Source organism: Oryzias latipes, chromosome 12 (genome assembly GCF_002234675.1).
Source record: "Oryzias latipes chromosome 12, ASM223467v1".
In the NCBI taxonomy this organism is placed as follows: Eukaryota; Metazoa; Chordata; class Actinopteri; order Beloniformes; family Adrianichthyidae; genus Oryzias; species Oryzias latipes.
The window spans coordinates 9126110-9148873 of record NC_019870.2 but is presented as its reverse complement, the minus strand read 5'-3'; the positions used below and the strand labels follow the sequence as shown (position 1 = coordinate 9148873).

The window sequence follows — 22764 nt, the reverse complement described above, 5'->3', positions numbered from 1 at the left end:
GGCCAGGACTGTTGGTGAGTGGGTCTGACCTGACTTCCTGACTTCCTGACTTCCCATCAACCCTTTGTGTACACTTTCTCCTGCTAGCTCACAGCGCCCCCCCCCCCCCAAACACACCTAATGTAACAAAACTGGCGAGCAATATTGGAGCTATCCAGCCGTACAATAGGATGTCAGCTCAGACGAGGAAAACCAATACTTTAATGGATCTCTCAAAACATTGGTGTTCTCCAATATTTCATTGGAGTTGATCTTTAACCCTTGTGCTATCTTAGATGACCCCACCCTTACATTGACGTGTTCTCCCTACCATGACAAAGGTGGATAAAGGTGGAAAGATTTTATTTAATCCATGGACACCAGTGAAGATCACAAATCATTGAAGAATAAAGTTCAGCGCACTGTCTAGTGGGTCTAGATGACCCAATTCCCAATGTTAAAGTGCCTAGGATAGCACAAGGGTTACAAAGTGAAATCCCTTCCTGTAACCTGTGGTTTGTTGTGTTTGAGTGAAGTGACAGCAACACACCGGTCACATGAAGGTGACCGGCACGGCCAGCTTACATTCACCTGGTCAAAGCGGTTGCAGTCAGTTATAAATGTGTGTGCAAACACAGCTTCAACAGTGTGTCTCTTCTTCGTCTCCTCCTCGGTTGCAGACTGCATTCACACCCCTGAGTCTTGTGAACCGAGCTTCCTGCTCAGACACAAAGAGGCCACACAAAGGCGGACTTGTCTTCATCTTTTGAAAACAGTGTTTGTATGAAAACATGAGTTCAGGATCAGCTCCTTTGAGTTATTCACTAACAGCTACACCCACCAACACAAATGTCTGCCATTAGCTTTGACACAACAGATAGGAGAACGTTGATCAAAGCAAAACTGAATATGATGTAATGGTGCATCAATGGTGGATCACAGGACAGAACCCTTTTGGATTAATAACATTAATTATGCTAGTTTTAGCTTTCAGAATATGTTGTGGATTATTATCTAACATTAAGATATAGTTTGTGACAATAACAGTAAAGGGACAATTTAAAACAAAACTAAAATATCTTTATTAATGATGAGTTGATGGACCTTGTTAGGTTTTTTCCTACAAAATAAGAACAAAAAAAAGACGTGTTCAGTGATGAACTGTAATACCGCTGCTCCTGAAAAGACAATACAGCCTTTTTTCTTCTGTCTTAATACTGTTTTTTGAGGGAAATCTAAAAATTTTATAGACCATCTAAATAACTTATAAGATGTGCATATCCTTAATATAAATGTAGAATTTAGATATTTTATTTTATTTTGAAAGGAAATACATTTACCGGTAATGTGTTTCTGTACACAGTTGGCATAAACACGATAAAGGAAGACCAAAGCAATAGTTCAACGTGTGTGACTTTTCTGAAGTCTCCAAAACAGATAAAAGTGATCTGGGCAGAAAAAAGTAATTCAGGAAAAAATGGAATAAAACAGAAACAAGTATCTTTCTTTTCTGTCACTTTTTTCTCAACTTTTCACCCTGTTTCATCTCTCTTTCAAACCTTTCTTATTTTTCTTTTGGTGGATCCCCCCCGCATTTACCTTCCTACCATCTCCAATATTAAGGTTCAAATATTCATTTTGCTTCAGGACCTTCATCACTGAAGCCACTTCATCTTTTATCTTGGAAATAGACTATATTTGGTCTTTTTCCAGTGAGAGTGAAAGGTTTTGTTCAGTTGTCTCTTACTCTTTGAGATATTGTTGAGCTACAACATTGTTTTAATCTCCTTTTTTCAACTCCACCTTTTTTGTATGTACATTTTGTCATCTGGGCCTGAAGTACAAATGACATCGAAACAAACCAAAAACATATTAAAGATCACAACCAAAATTAAAAAATGCAAAACAAATAATGAAAAAATATTACATTTTAGAAATCCAGAAAAAAGAAACTTTCAGAAAACAAAAATAATTTCCAGAAATGAAATGATAAAAAAATATAAAAAAAGAAACATAAAAACACAAATAATTATCAATATGATTTTTTTCAATCACAGACTTAAATAAATGACACCAAAAGGGAATCAGTCTCGAAAGTGTCTGAACTTAACTGTGAACTAAAAGTGCTTCCAATCAATCATCTAAAAGTGTGACCAGTGGGACCACATGGCTGGCAGCGTTTTAAATGCACACACAAGGTCAGTCAGTGAGTCAGCTTGTTGTTTTCTGCCTCAGGAACCCGTCAAAGTGGGGCACAGGCTGCCTCTGGGTCTGGCTGGAAAAACCTCCAACCCCGGAGTCTCATCCACAGAGCTTTTTCCTGCCTACTACACGACACACACATAAACTGAACTCTATCTGTGGCGTCCCCCCAACTGCAGTGCTCGAGCGTGCCAGGGTGGGTGCATCCGTGTCAACCTGACCACACAGCTATGCAGGGAGGCCTGTGGCTTGCGTCACTCTGCGGTAAATTAGAAGTCATGTTGGAAGAGATCATTTCAGCCTCTGATTACGTGTGGCACCAAATGACGGCTTAGCCGGGACAAAAGTAACTCTGCCCAGACCCTCCCTCCTTGATTACACACAGAAGCTCCCGACAATAATTATCACACTAAAGACAGTCTGACAGAGGGATGTGAGCGACACAAAGATGTTCCTCAGTGTGGACTTTGTGCATTTTAGGCAGAATTGTCACATTTCTCCATGGCTTAAAGCATCACAATGAGCATTCTTACTGAAAGAAACGCTAGAATTACTTCTTTTTCTCCCAAAAAACTCATACAGGTTTGCTTTCCTGTGCCAGAATCTACCATATAATTTAAAGACAACCAAAAAATGGGTGTTGGTTTTTTTCTGGTAAAACCCTGCCACGTCTCTTGAGGCCTCTAATGGAACATTTTAAAAGGAACATTGACTGTTTTAGTCAAAGACGGACTGTTTCAATTCAAGCTGGAATCGCCGTTTCTTTAGTTGATTCGTTCCCTCCAGTGTGGGATAATCCACGTCTGTCGGCACCTTCCCACACGAGAAAATGGGAAACCTGTGGAGACTCGAAGACACGTGGAGGTGAGAGTAAAAGTGGGCAGCAAACTTACTCGGACATGAGAGCCGTCAGACCTCTGTCATTGACCTTTGAACTGTTCAGCGAGAGAACCCGATCCACAAAGCTGCACCAGGGGAATGTAGGCCACGATGTCCACGTGACTGATCCTTTTCCTGAATGATCCTGACACACACTCACTTTCAACCAGGTTTAAGGAAAATGTCCACAGATAAGTTCCTCTGAAAAAATTCTTAGCAAAAGTCCCGTTTGTCTGTGTTGTAGGTTTTTTTTTAATTCTCAACAAAGTTTTGGGAGCTAAACATGGATTTAAATCAAACATATGAATCAAAACTCAAACGCAAAGCAGCAGAACAATGACTCAGCATAAGGACGGCTACTCTCAGGGTCTTATGATTGGTGTAGTTTGTGAGCTTTTGTGGATGTTTATGCCGCATCGGTCTGTGTGTCTATCAGAAACCAAAAACAGAGTGATAAAGCCTCAAACTCTAAGTCTCATGGGAAACGACTGAAATTCAATAAAGAATGTATTCTTGCAGTGTTTTAGATGAATCCCTGAATACAAACTTGAATTAGTTTGAAAGTAAATATACATAAATTCTCATCAACCCTTCTGCCCAATGGCCTGTCTCTTGAACCCTTAGGTATTTGTCCTATAATCTGGTGCGCATCCTCTATTCAGTATTGCACCTTATGGTAAAAAAAAATTATTACACCAAAACAATACAAAAACCCTATTAAACAAACTGTTTGTAATTCTGACCATGCACATTTTCCTGTGAGTTTAGCGAATGAAATTATAGGACTAGGCAAGTGTGGGAGGTCAACATGTTTTCCCATTAAACGCCTTTTGCTTCTATTTTGGTTTCTTCTAAGCCTAAAACTTAGGCTTAAACTTAGGCTATGTCCGAATTCCCACCCTTACCCCTAACTACTAAAAAACTATCTAGTGCGAGACTATCTAGTGCCCTGGATTTTAAAAGCAATTCACACACCGTGCTCACTACTTTTTATTTTATTTTAAAGTGGGATATGACGTCTTCGATTTCGCGAAGTGAAAATCTAATTGATGTGAGCATTTTGCTACGATCATTTATTAATCCACTGTCTTCTGAATATAAAAACGTTGATGGTTCTATAAAAAGATATATTTAAATACATTTTTTGGCAAAAATTGTTCAGACGCAATGCATTGTGGTCTATATTTGCTGATCTAGTGAGCATCGATGTACACTGGTTTTTCGCAGAGACTTCTAATATCTTATTAATATCTAACTAATATCTTTATTTTTCTCGTCTGAGCTGACATCTGGTAAAAATGGCTTAATAGCTCCAATATTGCTCGCCGTTTCGTTGCATAGCTGATGTCAGGTTGGGGTTGTGAGCGGCTGTAAGCTAGCCGGAGAGAGTATAAACAAAGAGATGATGGGATATCAGTGGAGGCTTACTTCTACGGCAACAGTCACAATTCAGAAGCGGATTCCTGATGAACTACTGCTCTGAATAAACTTTGTCCTAGAAAAGGATACAGGTTTTTTGATTTTGGCTAAGAACAGCATAATTATAACTAAAAGACCAGCGGGAATGCTTTTATAATAGGTCAGAAGAGGATTGGAGCGGAACTTAAACATTTGAGGTGAAACAAATTATGTAATGACTTGTTTCACAAATATTCACATCCTCTCTATTTCCATGCTGTTTTGCCTGCTTTCTCAATATTTTCCTCAAAAGGGTTTCAGCTCAAAAATACACTAACAGCTAACCCCCTCAGACTGCCAGAGTCTCCAGATTTTGGGTTTGCTTTGAAGTGGTAAGTTAGGACAAGTGCAGTGTTTGTGTGTGGAGCTGTGGGAAAAAAACTTCCAGTGTTTTCTGTAAGCGAAAAGTGAGAAGTGTTCAAACCGAAGCAGGGGAATTCACTGGGAAGTCGCTGTGAGGAATGCCTTTTGACTGACACAAACAGTGTTAATGACTTTATGATTACTACCCAAAAAAAAATGTTACAAGTTAAACAAAACATCGCCGTGGTGTAATCTGCATATTTTAAAGTCAAGGACTTTCCTTCTTTTTTGTTTTTTTGCATACCCGCTAATTCCACATCCTCCCTCAGTCATTGAGATTAATCAAGCTTGACTTGAGTGGTTGTAGTGCCGAGAAGGAATGCTCCTTTTCAGATAATTGGTTCTGATTACAGCGTGTGTTTCTTGCAGCGTGTTCTCGTTTGCTCATTGATGAATGCCTTAAACACCATAATGCTCCCAAAAATACCTAATTTCCCAGAAATCCAGTGGACAGACGAAAGCTCATGACAGCAGAAACACACCGTTCCCTGTGTTATCTGCTTTACCTGCAGAGGAGGAAACTTGTTTGTGTGAGCTTGCCATGTGTCTTTTTTAAAGGCATTCCAGAGAGGCTTTCCCACGCTGAGGCCAGTGCTGCTCGTTGGTGAGGGTGGATGGGCTTGAGGCTGTAAACCCTTTGGACTTTGTGTTGATAGTCCATGAACTGCAGAAAAAAAGCTCTGTCAACCACAAGACACAACTGACTTCTCTGAGAACCGTCCAGACATGTTTGGAGATACCGAGCGGGGCCACACATGCTTTTCCATGCATGATTTTGAAGGGCAAATGCGGGCTGATTGTTCACAAATGGTAAACAATTAATGTTGGGGTTGTTTTCCCCCTTTTGACTATTGAGCAAACTCACTGAGGCCAAATAGAAACGATAAAATGGGATTGTCTGGTGTACAAAGAAGGCTGCAACAGCCCTGGTGTTTAAAAACATTTGAAAAAGGGGTTGAATGATCTGCTTCTCATTGGACACAGTATTAAAACATAAGAAGAAAAGCGTGGCATGGCCCTGAACTATGCGGCTCCAACGTAGATGTTATCAGAGGAGCGGCTCCTTCTTCCAGACGAGGATGACAGCAGTTAGCTCCGTCTGTTTCAGTGAAAACACACACTTGTGTAATTCAAACAGCAGCATCGCCAACGCTCCCTCTGTGATCGTGTGTCTGTAGGGTTTTTGGTGAAACCAGACTCCTCGGACATCAGAAAAGCTGCAAACCCCTCTCCTCATTTTCCTTTTCTCCACCCCCAGCTGCCAAAGAGGGGCAAAACTGTGCCCCCAAGTAACTGATTTACACCCTGCAGGTGTCCGGCGTGTTCGTGTGTGCATGCATCAGTCCCTCTGCATGCAATCTCAGAATAAATCGGTACTTTTCCATTCAGTTGGGGTTGTAAAGTGAAACTGTGAGATGAGTGCTTCACACTTTAAGCCCACTCCATTAATTCTGCACCGTAAAACACTTCCTCAAAGAGCCCCCGTGATCCGCCGCACGGAACAAGAAGGGAAATGATGAATTTCCTCTAAAAGCCACACTGCAGTGGAGCTGTGGGACAGGCTTCGTGCTCTATTGGTTTGTCAAAAGGAGATATGAAGACACAGTCTCAAGATTCAGAGCAGAAGTCTGGGAAAAACGAGTAAAAGACTCTTGTTTAAAGAAAGAATTTCAGTCGTGCAAGAAAATTAATCCCATCAAAAAAGTTTTTTAATAGCAAAACAAACTCAGCTAAAGAAAACATATCTTAGTGGTAAAAAAATCTTTTAAAAAAGAATTCTTATTTTAGGAATCTTTTGGTAGAATTGGTAGATTTTTTTGTTTATTTAAAGACCCACTACTACAAAAATCCTGTTTTTAATGTTTTTAACATGTTCATTTTTCCCATGCTGAAGGATATATATTAAGAAAATTAATATTAAAATGGTATTTCCAAGTATTTCTTTAATCAAATTGCGGTGATTCAGGAGCAGCCTAAAAAAACTTCTTGCTCCGCTCCATTCTGATGCATCCACTTGCAGAAAAATAAAAGCATGTAAGTGTTTGTTTTCCTCGTCTGAGCTGATCTCTGGCTCAAAACCGTACGGCTGGACAGTCACAATATTGTTCACCATCTTTCCTGCAAAGCTAATGTTAATTTGGGATTGTGAGGGCTGTAAGCTAGAGGGAGAGAGTGTAAAAAAAGGATCTTGGGAAATCGAACGAAAAATGACTATTACTGCTCTGCAGAAACTATGTCCTAGAAAAAGATGCAGGTTATTTGATTGGTTATTTGGTTGCCAAAAACTGCACATTTAGAATTAAAAGACCACTGAAAATGCCTTTACAATTGAGTAAAAGATGACCAGATGTAAATTAGTTTAACAATAGGATGACTTTGGAGGAATTTCCTGCCCAGTTTGGTTTGAGGTTAAAATAAAACAAAAAGCAAGGATGCTTTTATTTTCATTTTCAATTGACGCTAATAGCACATCCTTCAGTGCTGGCGTTTCCATTGTCACTCACATGGTCCCCTCCCTCTCTACAAGACTGTTACAGTCCCTTTTTTTTATCTGCCCAGACTGATAGCCTGGAAAAGGGGTTTTGGGGAAAACAGGAAGAGATGATAAGAAAAAACGTTGGAAAAGGGGGTTGCAGTGTGGTGCAGAGGGGGACAAGCTAGTCTAGAAAGCTGAATCAGCTCTTCCCCACACTCATGACACAATCTATTCCAGAGTTTCCCCTGGGGGGGGGTGAGGGCAGCTTCGTTCTCAAGGCTGCTCTCTATAGAACGGCTGCATTCACAGCATAGATGAGAATCAGATTGCAAAAGTAAAAGCCTTCACAGAGAGGCAGGTCAAAGCACGAAAAAACTCAAAGACTAAGTGGTTCTAAATATGATGGAGGGGTAAATAGAGTGTTGATTTTAGTGGCATCACCTTGCATCTATTTTTCTTCCGTCAGTCCCAGGGAAGACGCTAATGTGTAACCCGGTGTCTTTGCACATCTGTCAAAACAACTCTGCACTTCCTCGACCCTTGTGCTGCCCCCCCACACTCGATTTAGAGCATGAAACATCCGCTTAAAGGAGAAAAACATGGAGTAGGTCAAGGCTGTCATGCAGATCACATAAAAGCTGAACATACCAAGAGGCTCTGAAACTGAGATCCATGGCTCTATTTGGTTGACAGGAAGTGGATAAAAATGTTAGGAAGTGAGGTTGACTGAAAGAAAAATAAAACAGCCTTTGCAGTGGCCTTGCTTGCCACTGGATAAAGAAAAATACAGAAATATCCTGAGTGTGTTCGAGTCAGTAGGCTGCTGTTCCTTAGCAACACTGTTTAATTTTAATCACTGGGAGACCGTTATCTCCTCATGACAGGGAAAGTGCGCCCCCCTCGTCCTCTACAGAGGTCATTTCAGATCTGTGAGAAGCCGAGCTGTGATGATCTGAACACCTAATCCTTCTACTTTTATCTGTAAATGGTGATATGGAGTCTTCTGACATTTTTCAACTATCCAAGGTGTTAATAATTCAAGACAAAGTGAGTCTAGCCTGGAAAAAAGCTGTCAAATACTGGAATATAGTGTGAGGGATATCCTGCATGTTTTTTTCACCGTCTTGATGAGCTAACCTACTGAAATGTGCCGTCACCAGCAGCTGATCTCACCTGATAATGAACCTGGATGCTCTCAAATTCAAAAATACTTCCATAAAATGTACCTTAAAACAAAACAAAACCAAAAAAAAGATAGTTTCCACACTTTTTCAGAAACAAATTATTTTTTGCACTAATTGACTAACTCAACTAATTAACAGAGTTTAAGAAACAACCGTAAAAGCATGAACTTCAATCAAAGAAATTAAAAATATTTATCCATCAAATATAATGCTGCTGATTTAAAAAAAAGTTTTAAAGACTAACACCAATGAAAATGGTGTTTTTGGTGTTTTTAACATCTTCTTCTCGCATCTTTCTGTTGATGAAGGACATATAGAAAGAAAATTAAGCTCAAAATTGCACTTCTGAGTATTTTGTCATTCAAATTGATGTAAATCAGGAGCAGACGAAAAAATGCAGTTGGAAAAAGCTTGTAAGTGTGACGCAGAAGCTTCAAGTGATACAGGCTGCCAACAAGCTCCTTTTAAAATGCATCCACTTGCAGACAAATAGATCCATGTACTTTAAGACAACTATACATGTTTGTCTTTGTAGTCCTCGTCTGAGCTGGCATCCGGCTCCAATTTTGCTTGTCATATTTGTTGGACCGGTAATGTTAAGTTGTGGTTGTAGGCGGCTGTAAGCTAGCAGGAGCAGGTGTACACAAATGGATGATGGGAAATGGGGGTGGGTTTACTCTGCAACAGTTAATGGAGAAAGAAATGTGGATAAAATTTCTCACTATGGGATCACTGAGTGGTCTTTGCACTTGATATTTCATTTATTCTCTGTGAAGTCCTGTGATGGACTGGAAACCATCCACCCACTGTTGCCCATTAGTAGCTGGGTAGGGTGCAGCATCTCTGAGACTCTGAACAGGAATAATAGAAGATGAATGGATGGATGGTTGCTCATGCTCCCTGAAAGTTATTCATGTCTTAGCTTTGTCACATTTGAGATAACTTTCCTTTTTCTGTTGGAGCTGAAGTTCATCAAGAGCTGTACATTTCTGGTAAAAAATCTGTCTCAAGCATTGGTCCTCCAGGACCACCTTCCAGAAGGTTTTTTAATTCTCGTTTTGAAAATGAGCTTCTGTTTTTCCTGCATTTGGGTCCTCATAACCAGTGTGGTGATACTGCTGAATCATTACACCATTGTAGACAGAATTCTAGCCAGAGAGAAAGGATGGTTTGAGCGAGGAGTGAAAAAAGCCATCTTTGTGAAGAAGGATAAACCTTAATAATAATAAAATAAGAATGGTGGTCTCAGGTTTATTCTTCCGTCCATCTACAGCAGTGTTCGGAAACCCAAACAGACCAAACCAGTTCCACCTGTGTCGTTAACAGCTGAAAGAGGTGACCAGTTTGGGGAGGGAGTCACTGGCTCCCCAAGCCTCAGCTGAGGACAAAGGACTCTTAACGACCCGAAACCATGTAGGTTAAGTTGACAACACCATCCAAATTCAGGTCTGACTCCTCCCCCATGAGAGCATATATACCAGTTCTTTTACCAGCTACTTCCGAATTGACAAAGCCTTTTGGATAAGAGGTGAAACGTCTTCTAAGTGCAGATGACAGCCCCTAAACCTACTACTATGATGGAATCAACCTGGATGAATGAGAGTCTTCATCGACATTACACCTTTGTATTCAGCCTCTGTGATTTACCCTCACCTTAAACCTCAGGCTCTATGAAAGCACTCTTATCTCCACCACCTTCTCCTTTAACCTTAAGATCAGGAGTGCTGTGTCATGAAAAGCATTGTTACACATTGATGATTCAGCTACATGTTAGAGTTTCATCTTGGATTTGTTGTTCTTTTGTCCTGACAGTAAAATAAAAGAATGTGGTCATTGTGAAACAGCTGTTACGCTGAAACTGCAGGACGTGTTTCTAAGACAGCTGCGGCTGTCAAACGCGCCTGACGCATCTCTTCCCAGGTGTTGCCTTCAGGGCCTGACTGACGGACGTGCAGCACAGCTATGCGCAAACCCATGAGTTCATGATCACACGTGGTTCCCCCGCTTTGGTTTCAGGGCTGTCGGAGTGCACATGTCACATCATGCCTCCTTTAAACAGAGTGTTAGTTTATTCTGGGCTTCAAAGCTGTTGCCATGGCAAACTTTATAGCCTTCATGTGTGCATTCTCTTCATTCCAACTCACAGTCAACACCGAGATCAAATTAAATAAATGTGTCCTCAACAGTATGTTTTGTCAGGAATAAAAAAAAAAAGGTAAAGGCTGGGCAAAAATATTAAATATTTTGTGCTTTAAAATAATTCAGCACTTGGATGCTTTTTAAAAGAGTATCAAAGGAAGCCACACGATTTCCAGAGGGATTATCTTGGCAGAGACCTGGATGAAGAAAGCTGCCACAATGGACACTGCTACATTTGACAGAAAAGCTAAACAGGAGATGAGCTTGATGACCTTAACGTAGCCACATCGTTCTGCTTTAAGGTCTAAAAAACAGCCAATTTAGTTTCAGACGTAGCTGTCACCTGTACATGCATCACTCAGACAGGAAACTGCTCACTCACTGATCTCATTTCATTTCCCCCTGCCAGTCTGAAAGCAGGAAGTCAAGCTGGTTAGCATGACTGACCATAAAAGGGGAGAGTGAGAGTAAATAAAACTGCAGACGGCCAAAAACTGTTTCATGACTCCTGAAGGACTCGTGATTTTTAGTTTGTATTGTTTTCTTTATAGGCCAAACCCAAATCAGCTTTTGTCGTTGCAGAACATCATCTGTTGAACAAACACCATGTCAGCAGAATCTTTACGAGAGAAGTTACTGACATTTTCAAACAAAAAAAAAAAGAAGAAACAAATCATTTGGGCATAGTAAAGTCATAATTTACCTATATACTACAATTCTTTGGAGAACCTAGGGGCGGAGCAGCAGGGAAGCAAAGGGGCAAAATTTGAGTCAGTATTGTTCTTATTATCTGTACAAGTGTCTTTAAGCATTGCAAAAATAAAAGAAATACTTTCAAAGAAAATCTCAACCCTCTCAAATAGCATATTTTACTTACCGGTATTTTTCTTTTTAATCCTGTCATTTGTAATGGCCTTCCACTCTACTGTTCTCATTTGCCACCCTTCCAAAGTCTTCTGCCAATCTCCCATTTAAAATGTTGTAGCTCTGCCACTGGGAGAACTTGAGAAATACAAACAGAAGAAACCGTTGTGAGTGGGAATCAGAAGGATCAGAGTTTTTACCAACCACTTGTCTCAGCTTGGATCTTGCGATTGATCCATCTTCTTTTTGGTGTTGATCCGGGTTTTTTTTTTACTCGCTTTGCTAGTCGTGTAAATCTAACAACATTTTCCAACTTTGCAGTAAATTGTTGTTCTTTCCACAGACTTTAAACTCCATCTACAGATTCTTTGTTGAGATCCTGTCTCCTTTACAGAAAAGGAGAGTCAAAGCATGATGTTTCCACCCCCCTGGTTCACAGTGGAGATGGTGTTTGAGGGTTGCAACTCAGCATTTTTCCTCCTCCAAACAGGGCAGGTGGTGTTTATGTCAAAGAGTTCTCATCTTTCTCCCAATCCTCCTCTGGATCATCCACATCGTCTCTGAAGAACTTCAGACAGACCTGGACATGTTCTGGCTTAACCAAGGGAACCTTTGATTTGCTGACCTGAAGATTTGCTCATTTCAATTGCTTTAATATAGGCTCCAGCAGCACTATGACTTTGTGTAATATAAGCGGGTATAAAAAATGGATGAAAAGGATGAATTTAATATAAATACTTAGCATTATGCATTTTTCTATCTTTTTTTCTCATCTGGATTCCATGCCTTTCCCACAACTCGCCCCTCATTTTTTTAACGCACGCTTTTCTCTCAGGACCACAAACAGTCCCACATTTCCAATTAAGTGAGATGACCACCAAAGCTTGGATTACTGAAAACTCACAAAGACCTTTTGTCTGACTGCCACAAACTGGACGAGCTGAATTTATATGAGGTAAAAAAAAAAAATTCCCTGCATACATCTTTGTGTGTGTGTGGCTGAAAACCCTCACGAAGAGCTGTTTGATTCACACGCTTTCTCCATTTTCACACCATATTTCAGTTGAGTCCTACACCAATTACTTTGAAGGCAGAAGCCTGTGAAAGGACTTGCCTCAAACCCTCCGGAGGACGCAGGCCTGCGTGCACATTTTTGCAGACTTGTGAGGTTTTTTGTCCTTCCACTAAAGGACAGTAAAAAGAGACACACCGATGCAGAACATACATGGCTGTGTGCAGCGCGGAAATTGTGAGTGAAAAGAAAAGAGATTAATTGGGGGGGGGGGGGGGCGCGCTTCAGGGACAATGACTGACCCCTCACATCCCAAAAGAAGAGGAGAAAAAAAATCATTGTCATGGTAGAAAAGAATCACTATGAGGTGAGACAAAGAGGAGGAAAAGAATAGGAAAACAGTACAGGGGAGGCAGGACAGAGGAGTGAGCCTGTCATCCACTCAGACAAAAGCTGAATGATGGAGGAGCCTGATAATAATTCACCACATTGTGTGTTGTTGAGACACAGAAACGGGAGGCTGTGTAAAAGATGATTTGGTGATTCTATTATTCTCTTTACATTACATCCTCAAAGAAGTTTCTGCAAATAAAAAAATTGTTAATTAAAAACTTGTTTCCTATCGCCATGGAATACGAAGCGTTTTTTAAAAACAGTTTTATTCAGGCATTAATGAAATTCTAAGCACACTCTCTAAATCCTCTACTGCTTACATTGCCTCAAGGCAACAAACCAGATTTTCATGTTTCTACATTGGCCATTTAAATGAAAATAACTTTTTTCCCCCCCAAAAAAGTCATATTACTTTCCAATAGAATGATGTGTGACTTTAACTATGGTTGGAAGGGGTCCTTTTCTGTAAGCTGTGCCAGAAGAGAGACTTCATCATAATAAGCAAAGAAAAAAACAGCTTTTTTACATGTTTATATTGATGTACATGTAATTTTAAAAATATGTGAATGTGTATTAGGATGTGAAGAAGTATTGTTGATAGTTTTTCTACTTAAAAAAAAACATTTATACAGTAAAACACTCCGTTCAATGCAACACTGTGCAGTTACACAATGTGTTTTAGGTAACATAATGCATTAGCATGTGTATGTGAAGATATGCATTTGGAAGCATGTATATGATCACAATCATTGTTTTAATAAACAATCTATTCACCATCATAAGAAATGGACATGAAAACCCTTTTATGGAAGGAGACTTGGGGAACTTTCATTTAGGGAGATTCCCTCAGAAAGTGAGGACTGCAAAGTTTCAGAAAATGACAATGAGGAGGTGGAGAAATGGATTCACGAATCAGGTTTGAGGGAAACTTGTGAGCTCAGGGTTCAATGAGGGATCAGTTGGAACAGTAATTGTGTGTGTGTGAATGCATACTGGTCCTATAGCAATCATTTCTATTATACTTTTCTTTTTTATGAGGAGAAAATACAATTTGCTCATTTGTTTTTAAGCTCTGATCACATCTGCTTATTGAAATTCCACACCATTGAAGAAGATGAATCCTTAAGAAATTAAGAAATACATGTTTTTGGAAATATTTTGTTGTTTTCATGTGTCCTGAACAGTTTATTTGCAGTTTCTTTGTTTCTTGTATTGTAAAATTCAAATATAATACAATTGATGATTATTTGGTCTTTTTACTACCCTCGTCTCACAGTGTTGCCTTGAAGCAACAAACGAATTTCTGGTTGGGGGTGTGAGGGGTGATCAAGTTTACAATTGATATTATATTAGGGACCCCAAAGCAACCCAAAAATTGGGTGAAATATTTTTCTCCACAAATTGACGAAAATTGCAAACTATTAAAAAAAATGATAGCTTTGCTTAAAAATTTGGGTTTTATATATATTTTTGATGTTTTACATGTCAAATAATTGAGTAAAATTATGGTATATATTAATATTAGAATAATCATAAATGATCTTGTCTTCTGCTTCATAACAGTGTCTAGTGTTCAGAGCAAAGTTCTGAAACCATTTTATTGCATTTACGTGTAAAAAAAAACTGATTCCACACCAATGTTGTCATGTAAATGTTTGATAATAAAAGGAAGGAGCACTAAAGTCATAAACAGCCTGTTTGACTTTGTTTGCATTTTTATTTCTGGTAAATTTGCTGCAGCAGGAGGATAGTATTTGACACAGCACGTGTTTTATTTTAAAAGGATGTGCTGCTGTCAAAAGTAACAAGTAAATAAAGTTAATACATTTAGAAAAATACAACTGTTATAATACAGTTTTTATAAATATTTTAAAGCCCCATTTTATGAATAAATGGCATAATGGTAACAATATTATATAAAGTGGTACTTTTTGGCTCTTGCTGGCTTTTTTTATTGTTAAAGGTTGCGGACCCATTTCCTAAATAAAGCAGGCAAGCAAGCAAAAGATGCTAAGAAACATCATATTCACATCCGTGCTTTAACTCTTTTATAAAACCTTCTGTTGATACATATACATATACTCCTGACTACGAGATTTTTTTAAAAATTGTCATCTCCAATTATTTTTTAAATCCACCAAAAACTGCAATTCCCACCCCTTCCCATTTGGCATAATTAAAAGGCCACAAAATGTCTTCTAGAGACACTAAAAGGAGTCCATTCAGTACAGCGGGGGAGAGATATTCAGATTTGTATTGCTGAGTGATAGACATGTATGAAAATTAACATAAAAGTGTGTTTCTTCATCTGTTACCTTCAACATTTTAATTTTTTGTAATTACTTTCGTGACTAATTATCCTAAGTTTGATTTATCTATTATATATTTCCTTTGTTTGTCTTTTTGTTGTTTTGATCACTTGAAATAACCATTTTCAAAAAACTAATTCCAAAGGAGCTCTGGTTTCACAATAGCTTCTTTTATCCTTTTTCATAAACAAATTTCTGTTTCAAATGAGCCCTTATTTTATGCAGAGTCAAACCTCGCTCCATTTTTCATCAGCAGTCTCCCAACCACACCCCCAGAGAAAAGAGGGGAGGGAGAGTGTTTGCTCCTCCACATTTTTATGCATCAGCATTACTATTATTCACCGTTGTCTAACGGGCGCGTGCAGTTGGAGTGGAACATGAGCCACAAAGAGAGCACTTGTGTTGTTCATGGAGGGCCATTAACTGTAATATCCACTGTGGGCATAATCACTTTAAAATTGATCTTGGACTTTGTTAAAAGTGAAACCCACTGCAGACAGACTTCATTAAGGAAACACAATGAGAAACTGATTCATCCCAGTCAGAGGACTATTGAAATGTAATGATTACAGACAGATTTTGTATTGTATTTATCTATGACTCACAAAAACATTTGCTCTTTTACATAAAGTACACATATGACACATTAAAAAAAGTAGTTTTACTCAAAATTATTAGTAAAATAATTGTCAAAATATAAAAATGTACATGAGAAATATTTTTAAAATGTTAAAAATTAGTACACAGCATTAAAAAAAATGTATGAACTTTGGTCAAAATGTTTCTACAACAAACATCTCTTAGTTAATAGCTAGAATGTTATCTTTATTTCTGCTTTTTGGGTGGGAACTACAAGAGGATAAATGATGTTGTGGGAAGTGTGCTGACAAACAGAACTGATTATAATTCAAATCAGTCATCGAGTGTCTGAGAGTCTGTTGGTGTCTAAATGAAAACCTAATCAAGGCAAAATTCCAACCTTCTGTCTCTGCAGTCCAACCAATAAAAGAAAAACAAATCGGGCTGAAAAAAAGAAGAAAAAAGTACATTCTGGGTAAAAATGTAAAGTTAGGTTGGTTAATTACAATAAAAATGGCAAAAAACAGAAAAAATTCATTTTAAAATTTCTGTAAAAGTTGAATTACAGATGAAAAACCATAATATTTGCATAATTTGAATTTGAGGAGCCAAATTATCTACATTCTTTTTGACCATTAATTCTGCCAAATGAAAAATTAGCAACAATTAAAGCCCTCACTCTGGTCGAAGAGTTTTATCAAATCAACCAAGTAGATGTAGTTCTATGAAAAATATAACTTTGGAAGGCAATTTTAGTGGCCAGGCTTCAAGACGGCCACCATCTTGGATTTTCAAACAGCCAATCAGGTAAACTTTACAAGTATCCCAGACAGAATCATCGTGCCAAATCTAAAACCCCACATAAGGCCAGAAATCCATGGGCACTTAAAGATGAACAACTTCCTATAGACCAGTGTGTCTGGGCTCAAACTCACAACAGTCCTATAACCTTGTTGAATCTATATGGCTCCTATCATACTATAAAACGGAAAAATGGTTGAAATTTCACGAGATAGCCTGCACAGTGGTTAGCGCTCTTGCCTTATAGCAAGAGGACCCAGGTTAAAGTCCTGGCTGGGGGACCTGAAGCAAAAACATCGATGGGGGACCTTTCTGTGTGGAGTTTGCATGTTCTCCCCGTGCATGCGTGGGTTTTCTCCGGGGATTCCGGCTTCCTCCCACTGTCCGAAAAAAAAAACATGCTTCATAGGTTAATTGGTCACTCTAAATTGTCCATAGGTGTGAGTGTGACCCTACGAAAGCCTGGCGACCTGTCCAGGGTGTCCCCTGCCTTTGCCCATAAGTGGCCGGGATAGGCTCCAGCAGCCCTGTGACCCCGAAAGGGACAAAACGGAAGATTAATGAATGAATGAATTTCATGAGATAAAATGTTACTTTGAAAGAGCATATATGCCCCAGATTTTTTTTTTATAACAATGAAAAATGTTTTACATTCTATAAATAAACTTAAAATGTTTATCCAATTAAGATTAATTCCTGTATTGCAGTCAGTTCGTGACATTTTCAGGTCAAGGTCACTGATGTCTAGCATATCTTTAATATCACACCTAAAAGAAAACCTTAAGCCCTTTAGATCATCAAAATAAAGGTTTGACCTTTTGCATGTCATATTGACATAGACATCTTGGATTCCAATATTTGGAAATCCTCAACTCTGCATCAGACCGGCTGGCCTGCACCGTGTGAGCGTGCGACAGCACAGAACGGTCGACTCTGCATTTTTCCAGCAGTTCACAGCCAAGGTTTTCCCAGCTGAGAATTAATCACGTTGATTACTTTGTATTACAGCAATATGTTTATGATGTAAAGTCCAGGCTGCTTCTAAAGCAGCTGGGAGATTGCTGTGATCAATAAAAATCCGCTCAGCCTCACATGCATTAGGTTATTTGGCTGTTCCATAGAGTTCTCGTCAAACAGCCCATTAATTTAGAGCTCTGAGGAACGAGGATGAGACCTTCAAGAGTAAACTTTAAAGAGTGCAGAGCAAACGGTGCATAAACACTGTTCTGGATTAACTTTTTTATTTTTATTTTTTACATTTTTCATAGTGTGTAGATAGGCAAACACTTTTTTGATTAAATAATATGAACGTCAATATCAGTTTTTAAACATAAATTTGTTTTACTTGCTTGATAAATTTCAAAATAAAAGAAAGGGAGTCAAAAAAGCCTTTGCCTCAGGCTACTAATGGATCATAAAAACTGTATTTCCTCAACCTATTATAATAAACCTATTATAATCTATTTTTTCCTATTCAAATTTTTTAAAAATAGATGTTTTCATCACAGCCTTATTTCTACAACTGTGGGATTTTGTTCCTGAGTCAGACAAAAACAAAGAAAACAGTCAGAGTGGTCTCACAGTGATCTGGAATCTTGCTTTCCTTGCTCCATCTTGGATTGATCTGGACATATTGCTCATGGAGGAACAGTCTTGCTCCTCCAGGGTGGACATCCTCACTGCTGAGCTCCGCACAATACAATCTTATTGTTATTGATTTATGTCGTTTTTAATCTTTCCGTCTCCCCTCAGGTTTTCTTAACTTTGAAAGTTTCTTCATGAAAACCTCCTTCCATTGAGATTGATTCTACTTTTAAAGTATCTCGGTTACACAACAGATCAATTCGAGCCATTTTGGCTCCGACAGCCTGTCTTTGTCTGGTGAATAAGGTCCTTCATGTTTTGGCCCCTCCACCATTAAATGACTTTATTAAACAGAAATCTTCTAGGAGCTCTTCCAGAGTAACTCGAGCTACTGTCAGAGGTGACTGTGACGAAGGTTTTTCTCACAAAGTGTTCCGTCTTACATCTACTTTCTGGAACAGTGTACCTATTTAAATAAGAGAAAGTACAAGTTTTGTCATCCTTAAAAAAACAATTGAAACTGTAGTGTGACCAGAAATCAGAACATTTCTGAACAGACACTGCTTTTAAAATTTTTGGTGTAGTTTTACATTGCATTTTTATCAGTATTTTGTATATTGTCTTTTATGTATTGTTTTATATTCTCATGCGTCGTTTCATCTTCTTCAAATCTATTTTATTTCTTCAATAACATCAACCTGCCAGCGGACTGCGGATGGAAATTAGCTTGTGGCTAAAATCTGGTGTAGTTACATCCGATTTCCAATAAATAAGCCATTTTCATTGCCATATATTTTAAATGTATTTCCTTATATAGCATCCTTATATTGGTAGAATGATGTTGAGTCTAGAGCTATCAGGCAAGAGGTCTAGAGGAAGACCAAAGAGGAGGTTCATGGATGCAGAGAATGAAGACATGAAGGTTGCTGGAGTTAGAGGAGAGGATGCAGAAGACAGAGTCAGATGGAAGCTGATTCGCCGAAAAGAGACAAATAAGAATATGCAATGTCTCTTTCTTAAATAGGCATTTATTTATTTGACATGATCTTCCTTTATAGCATTTCATATGCAATTTTTTTTTAAAAAGGCTCACAGATAGAAGCTTAATTCAATAATTTATGTGAATCAATAATGAAGTCAAAACTTTCTTCAAAAAGCAAAACAAAAGAACTGTGACTTTCGGTGTTGTCCAAACACTCCAAAAGGTGTTTTATCAAGAAAATCCTCTGGATTCTTCCAGAGTGAAAGCCACTCTTTGCGCTGTCAAAAACGTCACGGGCTTGATTCCATTTGTTAACACCATAGGACAGAATAGCCTTTGTGTCTGTCTTTTACGCAGTGCTGCCTCCTGAACACCTCGCCCCTGCAGCAGTGGGTGTCTGATGGGACCAAGCTCCTTGAATAGAATGAGGTCAATTTATAGTTGCTTATGCAACGCCCCGCGGCCACACCCCGACCGTGTCAGGTGTGTCCTTCATAGCCCGTATACTACAGTCCACTTCTGCTTCAATTTCTTGGTCCTTTGACCAGAAATTTTCACATTTATGCTCCTCGTTTCTTCTAGAAGTCAGTTCCATTGATTGTTGGACCTGCTCTTTGTTTGGTTTTAGTTTCTGAGCACTTCTGTTAAATGTTTCTAGTTTCTCGTCAGCTTCTTTCGCTATAAAACCATTTCCCATGAGCCCTCACAATCTGGCAAAAAAAAGAATTCACAAATCTAAATACCTGGGTGTTTAGGTATTTAGGGTCTGGTCTGTCCTCATACTGACTACAAATCTATCTTGGATGCCAGTATTAATTATGGTCACATAACATATGAAGAAACGACTGATCTTCCATCAATGCAACTTTCCTAGAGACCCACTCCAATTATCGTTTGATCCATTTTAAAAGCATTCCCAGTGGGTCTTTCAATTACGATTATGCCGTTTTTAGCCTAAGCGAATAGATAAACTGTTGTTTTCTAGGGATTAGTTTCCGCAGAACAACAGGAGTTCATTAGAAATTTACTTCAGAGTTGTGGGACTTTGGCACAGAGTATTGGCTATGCAGCCCCTCACACCCCCAACCCAACATTTGTGGTGAAACAAAAATGGCGATTAATATTGGAGCTATCCAGCCGTACAGTTTTGAGCCAGATGCAAACTCAGATGAGAAAAACGAAGATGTAGATGGATCTATTTGTTGACAAATAGATGTGGAGGAATCAGAATGGAGCGGAGCAGGGAGCTTGTAGCTCGCCCAGGGTATTTTGTACGTCACAAATTTTTAAAAAAAAATTGTCTGGTCCTGATTCACAAAAATTTGAAGAAAGCGCTTGCCAGAAATGCAATTCAAAGCTTAATTTTCTTTATAAATGTCATCAGAAAATTGCTACAAGAACATAGTTTTTATCAAAGTGGGTCTGTTTTGTGGAAAAATCATGTTTTCTGTCACCTTTTGTGAAAAAAAAAGACCTGTAAGTGGGAAGAAACCCACAAAAACAACAAACCACATTTGTCCCCTGACCTGACAAATATTTACTTCTCTAACAGATCCCATTTTGAATGTTAAAGCAGGAGGAACCAGCACCTGTTGCTGCTCCATCAATCAGTGATGTGTGTTTTGATTGAGCGTTAGCAGACTCTCAGAAACCAGACAGGAATTTCTACTCCTTCCCTTTAAACCAGTGCTTATGAAAGCAGCAAAGCTCCTCTTTCTTCTCCCTTTGTGCCCTCCTTTTCGCTCTCTGGTCAAGAGACACCAAATGAGAGCAAATCTGCAGATTAAGGAGAGATGAAGATTTCTTCTCAGACCACCCACCAACCTCAGAACCGCTGTCTGACGTTTTCTGTTACAAAGGTATCAAGCAAAGCAGGACACGCTGCCAAATTGTTCCTCTTTTGTCTGGCAGCTGTTTTTGCCACAGAGCCGGCATGGGGCTGTTTTGGATAAATAAGGGGAAAATTTTCTGTTTACAAGATGAGCACAGATAAAACCGGAGCTTTGTCAAGTCTGAATGTGTTGTTGGAGGCAATTTTTCAAACCCCAAAGGGATAAATTAAATCCCTTTAATGCATAACATCTTTGTTAACCAGCTTTGAGGGGGAAAAAACTGGTCTGACTAACTTTGGGGTTTTAAGATGCAATGATTAGCCTTCAGTTGTTTGCTGTAAAATGAGCCTGTTTTTCGGGGTTCCTGCCATTGTTGTGGTTTTTCTTGCCTCTCTGTTGTTTGGAAGCTGTTTGATATGTGAAGCCTGAGCCCTTCGGGGGTTCTGGTGGGGGAAATTTATGGTGAGTGGCGGGGTTTTCATGAATCCAGGATCAGTGAGATCGTGTGGGAGCAAGGTCAGCAGTTCCTTGGATAGAGTGGAAGTTTGTGGTTGCCATTTATTCGGTCTGCCTTTTTCTTTTAATATCGCTTCCATCTGTGAGCAGTGATCATTTGTGCAACTGAATTTTTTGTGTGAGGATTTGGGAGTGGGCATCTTAATGTCATTTCCACCCCTCAAGTAAAACAAACAGGGCAAAGTAAAGCATCTTTAACACAACAAAAAGTCAGATAAACACAATTGCATGAGAATCCTGTCTTGCAACCTGTAATTTTTCTGGGTTTAGGGGACTTTTAAGGATGTATTGCCTCAGATGGGGGTGTTTGCAACATCAGTGATAATCCAGACCTCCACTTTTCTTTGTTTACCAAAATGGAGTGCCATGTTGACAATTTTCAGATTAGGATACAGAGATCCTAATGGATTTTATGGGTTGTTTTGACTTTGATTGATATATGATGATATTTAAAAAGTAGTGGCTTTTTTTGTCAACGCTTTGCCTTCCAAATTGTGGAATCATGTGATCGTTTGTACCAATCAGAATAATTTTCAATATGCTCCATGTCGGCAGATTAGCCCATATAATGGAGAATAATAATAATTTATCTTAGCTTGATTTGTGTGACATGGATCTAAGGTATTTACTCAAGCTCTTAGTCAAAACTGCCTGATTACATCCAGTGGAAGAAAAATGGGCAAATCTGTACAGGTGGCCTGCACAAAATTTTAAGATCTTGGACCACCTGGTGAGCTTGTAAGTTAAAAATGTTCATGCACTTTTTTTTCCAACCCAGCCTGTGCACTGCGCAAGGAGCTCATTAGTCCTGTTCAAGTGAAAGGTGTCCAGCAGTTAACATCACTCAGTGAGGGTCCTTAGGCAAGGCCCTTAACGCTACCGCCTCCCGAGCGCAGTTCAGTTGCAGCTCACCGCTCCCCCAGGGGATGGGTCAAATGCGGAGAAGAATTTCCCCATTGAGGGATAAATAAAGTATACGAAAAAAAGAAAAAGAAAAAAAAAAAAAGAAGTTTATCGAACAAGAATCTTGCACTTGGAGAAGGTGGTTTTCGAGGCGTATCAAAATAAACATTTCGCAAAACTGCAATGGAAATTTGAATTAAATTAGTCACATAACCAACAACTGGATGGCAATGCGCTTCTTAGTAGGAACTGGTTGCCTTGGACACTGCACAGGAGCAGGCACTGGGCCAAAGGAGGCAAGTTGAGTGT

At 39.1% G+C, this 22764-nt stretch overlaps 1 long non-coding RNA gene across 1 annotated transcript in view; it reads right to left on the bottom strand.

Moving 5' to 3' along the window:
• Positions 1-11001: 11001 nt before the first annotated feature.
• Positions 11002-22764, bottom strand: part of LOC105355213 — a 52435-nt gene continuing 40672 nt past the window's right edge. Inside the window, exon 4 of the long non-coding RNA XR_909687.3 lies at positions 11002-11682. This is a non-coding gene — a long non-coding RNA (uncharacterized LOC105355213). The remainder of the gene's footprint in view (positions 11683-22764) is intronic.